The sequence below is a fragment of the Spermophilus citellus genome (genome assembly GCF_964194105.1).
Source record: "Spermophilus citellus genome assembly, chromosome: 12".
Taxonomy (NCBI): domain Eukaryota; kingdom Metazoa; phylum Chordata; class Mammalia; order Rodentia; family Sciuridae; genus Spermophilus; species Spermophilus citellus.
The window spans coordinates 122,464,101-122,470,100 of record NC_138198.1 but is presented as its reverse complement, the minus strand read 5'-3'; positions in this window follow the sequence as shown (position 1 = coordinate 122,470,100).

Sequence of the window (6,000 nt, the reverse complement as noted above, 5' to 3'; positions counted from 1 at the left end):
GCAACACATATGATTCTGTAAGAGAAAGATAAGAGAGTTCCCCAAGCACTGGGAATTTGAGAGACATGCAAATGTTAACTCCCACTCCTTACTCACACACCAATGCACTTTCTGAATTGAGCCATCAAGATGTATATTATGAAGCTAGCCTTCCAGAGAGCTCAAGGCAGAAGCTCCAAGAGAAGATCTTAATGCACTATGATCCATAGTAAGACCAAATCATCTAACCCGTCATGCCAGTAAAAAATCACAAGGTAAAAGTATTCCATAAGACCAGAACTTAAACAGATGTATTAATTTACATCACTCTTGGCTAAAAGTCAAAGCCAGATATCCAGGCCTCCCCAGATATAAAGCTAGAGCTGTTACAAACCAGCTGTCAATTGTGTTAATGACAGTCCCTCTCATAAAGAGAAGAGTGTTTAAACTGTCCCTATGTCCAGGAAAGGTAGAAAACAAAGCAGGCTGTGTTCTCTAAAGCAGGTAGGGAGGCCAAATTTCATTTCCATGATGGAGTTTCTGGAGACAGCAAAGACCTTAGCAGGAACTCAATGGCATCAAGGTGTCAGTGAATGGAGAAAATCAATGCTTTCAGCTCTACCATGACAGCCACTAATCTGTGTTAGTGGTTCATGGCATTATCTATTGATAAATTATTTATGTCATTAAGTTTATCTTTTATCAAAGCATTAATATATCAAAGGGTAGCATTGGAAATTTATTAGTCTCATATGGGTTGAAATGTGTCTCCCCAAAAGATATGAACACCTAATCCCTAGCACCTGTGAAGATGGCCTTATTTGGAAATAGGGTCTTTAGAGAAACAGAGAAGTAGTAAGTTAAAATGAGATTGTAGTGGAATCACTAAGTGACTGGTACCCTTACAAAAGGACAAAATCACAGGGATGGACTCAGGAAGAAACCCACATAAAGACGGAGTCAGAAACTGGAGCTATGCTGCTGAAAGCCAAGACTTTGCATTCATAGCCAGCAGCACCAGAAGCTGGGAAGAGGGCAAGAAGTAGATTCTCCCTCAGATCCCAGAAGGAAGCCATCCTGCAGGAAGCCTGGCATGAGATTCCATCCTCCAGAACTGTGAGGCAATAAATTTCTGTTCTTTTGACTCAGCTAGTTTGTGGTAACTTGTTGCAATAGCTTTGGGAACTAATACACAGTCTGACTGTATTTTTTCAGGTTTGACCACTAACAGGTTTCAAGCCTGACCCTCCCTGTTTCCTTCTATTTCATAGCTGGGAAAGTAGATAAAGATGCACAGGTATTTACTCTGCTGTGGATGTAGACTCCAGTCACCCCTCAGCTTGTTGCTTCTCTTGTTCTCCTCGGCAGGTGGACCAGCTCACGAAGAGAGGCATCGCTGTGCAGTGTGCTTGTCATATACTTCTCCTGGATGGGATTGCTCTAGAGCCTCCCCAGGGATCAGCTCTCACACGTTCTTGCTGAGCTGAATTCCCATGTCCCAAATCCCTGATGCTCTTCTGAGAACATTCCTCACCAAATCACTTGCCAAGAATCCCGCCTAGACTCTGCTAGGAACCAAAGCTTGATGTTTGTTCTTCAATGTGCTATAACTAGACAGAATGTAAATCATTGAAATAAAAACATGAGAAAACACAGCACACATATAACAATTTGCACTTGCATCCAGAAAAAAAAAAAAGTTCTATAAAAACCACATGCTTACTTAACTCATAGTGTTAGGACAGAGTGATAAAGGGATATGCATGTGTAGTGACACGAATCATCAGTTTTACCAAGAAGCCAGAAAAACATAATTTGAGCTCACAAGCATATGTTAGTTTATACTGTTAACATTAATTCACTGTGAAGCTGGAGAAACATCTTTGTGTTTCTAAGAGCTACTCTTGGATTCAATATTTAAGATTATCATCACTGATGATATGATGCCTCATATGATGAATCGCATTTTTAAAGATGTGACTAAGATTCAAATGTTGAACAACTTTAAATTTAAGGTACTCTCAAAACTGACTTGCGTTAATGAATTTTTATACTTTTGATCAGTGTGTGCCCTAACACAGCCTTTAGAATTGCTGTTCCCTGTATTTATTTGTAAAACATGTTTTCTTTTTCTTTTTTAAAAATATTTTTAAAAATCTTTTTAGTTGTTGGTAGACCTTTATTTATTTATATGTGGTGCTGAGAATTGAACCCAGTGCCTCATACATGCCAGGCAAGTGCGCTACCACTGAGCCATAGCCTCAGCCCAAACATGTTTTCATTTAAATAATTGAAGCTATTATACAGTGAAAAAATATTGCCTGGTTATAAGATGTGTGGTATTTGGCCTAAGAGAACTGTGGGACGAAGTGTCTGTGGTGACTAAGGCTAGTTGGTCTCTAGGGAGAAAAGTGGTTGGGTGGCAATAAAGCTGACAAGCCTACACAACGTCAGGCTACCACGGGCGTCCCTCCAGCACAAGGTTCCAGGGTGGAAAAGGCCTTCAGAAGCAAGTGTCAACCTTTGCAGATTCAAATACTCAGCTAAAACAACAGAGCCACACAGCTTACAACACAGGGTGTTTCGAATTGGGGAATTTACACTGGATATTGTGTGTTCCTTATGAAAAAATGGAACCCCTTGAAAAGTTCTGGGCAGCTAGGTGAGGACATCTGGTAAGAAGGTGAGTCAGGGCCTGTGCACTTGAGTCTCCTTGTCATGTGTGCCTTCCTGCCAATAGGATACACAGGGAAAAACCCATGTCTGGAAATGGTATAGTGAAATTTAAAGAACACCAAAGACACAGAAACATATAGAGCTTTTTATAATTCAGTCTTGATTCTTTTTTTATGTATTTAAGGGAGAAAGTGTTGGATAGAAAATTCTGTATGTACACACAAGCAGAGGTCCTTTTCAAATACTGTTATCATAAAATATGATCTTGGCAATGCAAGGTTTCGGAAATGTTTGTACGTAAAGAAGCCATTCATAGACATTCGTGAAGAGAATACTAAAATGATTTGCCATGAGGCAGTAAGATTGGTCAAATTATACCACAAAGTATTTTGGGATCAAAAAAAACCCAATTATTAAAAAATATTAAAGGAAGACTATCTATAAAATCTTAGTCTAAATTTTCATAAAATATCAGCAGGTTGAGGAAAGTGACGGCAAAGGAGCTATTCAGCCATTCTTACACTTTGTCTCTGTCCTGCCAAGCTGCAAAAAATAAGATGGAAAACATCTAGAAAATGGAGGCTAAAATTATCAAGTGTTTTTTTCAAGACATGTACTTAAATGGTTGTGACCTCTAGCCTGAAGAAAATTCTGAAAAGGTTGACATTTGTAAAGGTATGAAGGAATAAAAAAAGGTACTCATTTTCAGAATACTGAATTAGGAGGTGTTGCTTTACATCTTAAGTAGACTTAAAATGGTGGCATTTGAATCACTACACATAAGGCCCTTGGCATTTCTGGATTTCTCTTTGTGGTTTAAGTATATGTGGTGCATAAAATTTCTCCCCAGCGAGGTGATGACAGCAGTCCCTCACTGTTGTTCCACGGAGGCAGTCAAAGCACGCTGCGTCATGCTGACTGTAAAATGCAGTTCAGATTTTGAAACAATACAGGCATTGAAACCCTGCTGTTTGGCCTACTCTCTATGCGCTGATGGTAATAAAAGTATTTACAGATGGACACTTCTCTAGCTGTTTGTCTTTTTTAGAGCTGAGCATGTCCTGTCATAGGTGTCTTTAATGAGCCCTAAAGCCAGCTTCCCTGCGGCAGCACACTATTCTCCATTCTTCTTCCCAGAGGACAGGTGCGTATTGGATACTATAGCAACCACTGCTCACTGCTTTCTCTCTGACTTTTTAAGCTTAGTCATGTAGGGGTTTTTTGGCAAAAATATTATTCCAGAAGATTTCAGTTCCCAAACCCCTGTCTTGAGGAGCTTGGCTTTTTTTTTTTTTCATCATAAATTGTTATTCTGGACCAAGTAGGGGGTTTGTTATTGCTACATTCACATGTGTCTGTGGTCCTTCCTGGGAAATACAGATAGATATATGGGTGAAGTGAATTGTTCAAGCCTTGCTCTCTGATACTGAGACACACAGTCTCAGCATAAGTAATCACTTATTCCTAAAAAAAATATTGGAACCTAAATGTTTTTCCAAGCTGATAAAATCCATCTTCGCTTTCAGGAGGCAGAACTCATCACAAAGTGAAAGGAGTAAACCCAGGCAATCAGGTGCATGATTTCCCTTTCAATGGCTAAACCTAAATGGCTAGTTGGAAGACCTCCTAGATTAATTTTCATTTCAGGAAAGTTTTTGGTGATTTGTTTCCTGAATCTTAGTTTACTCATCAATAAGGGAAAGTAACGAGTTCAAAACAAATGAAAGGTTAGGAGGGTTAAGTTGTAACATATCACGTGATGTTCCTTGCCACAAAGGCATAAGGATTTATTTGGCCTAATCTCCATCATATGGGTTTAGGCCCCAACTTCCTTAATAAAACTCCTGTGGCACAAGAATTAAAATCAAGAATCAATAAATGGGATGAACTCAAACTAAAATGTTTCTTCTCAGCAAAGGAAACAATCTGTGAGGTGAATATAGAGCCTACATATTGGGAGCAACTCTTTACCCCTCACATATCAGATAGAGCACTAATCTCTAGAGTATATAAAGAACTCAAAAAGCTAAACACCACCTGAATCAAATGTGTGAAATATGATATGTCAAGACCATTGTAATGTTTTGAACAACCAATAAAAAAAAGAAAAAAAGCTAAACACCAAAAACAACAACAACAACAACAAAAAAAACAACACACACACACAAAAGTAATAACCAATCAATAAATGGGTAAAGGACCTGAAGAGACACTTCTTAGAAGATGATGTACAATCAACAAATACATGAAAAAGTTTTCATCATTACTAGCAGTTAGAGAAATGCAAATCAAAACCACTCCAAGATTTCATCTCACTCCAGTCAGAATGGCAGCTATTATGAAGACAAACAACAATAAGTGTTTGTGAGGATGCTGGGAAAAAGGTACACTCATACATTGCTGGTGAAACTGCAAATTGGTGCAGCCAATATGGAAAGAAGTATAGAAATTTCTTGGAAAATTGGGAATGGAACCACCATTTAACCCACCTATCCCTCTCCTCGGTCTATACCCTAAGGACTTAAAACAACATACTACAGGGACACAGCCACATCAATGTTCATAGCAGTACAATTCAAAATAGCTAAACTGTGGAACCAACCTAGATGCCCTTCAGTAGATGAATGGATAAAGAAAAGGTGGTATATATACACAATGGAATATTATTTAGCATTAAAGGAGAATAAAATCATGGCATTTGCAGGTAAATGGATGGAGCTGGAGAATATAATACTAAGTCAAATTAGCCAACCCCTCAAAACCAAATGCTGAATGATTTCTCTGATTTAAGGATTCTGATTCATAATATGCTGCAAGAATGAGGGGAATGGGAGGATTAAATGAACTCTAGACAGGGGAAAAGGAAGGGAGGGGAAGAGAGGGGGCATAGGGATAGGAAAGACAGTGGAATGTGATGGTCATCATTACCCTAAGTTCATGTATGAAGACACAAAGGATGTGACTCTACTTTGTGTACAACCAGAGATGTAAAAAATTGTACTCTATATGTGTAATATGAATTGTAAAGCATTCTGTTGTCACATATAACAATTTTAAAGACTGTGCTATTTCAAACCAAGCATAGCTTGATAATTATCTCTATAAATAGTACTGTTTTATCCAGTTTATCAGCATCATTTTTTTCTAAGTAATACCTAAGTGATATTTTGGGCAAAGAATAAGCCAGGAATATATTTAGTAATCTCATTTCTAATACTGGTTATACAAAAGCAGTTCAATTGCTCAAAAAAACCTTCACAGGATTCTAAGTAAGGATGTTGAGCAACCAATTAACTGCAGGAAAAGGATACAATATAACAACAGCATTGAAACAATGATATGGAT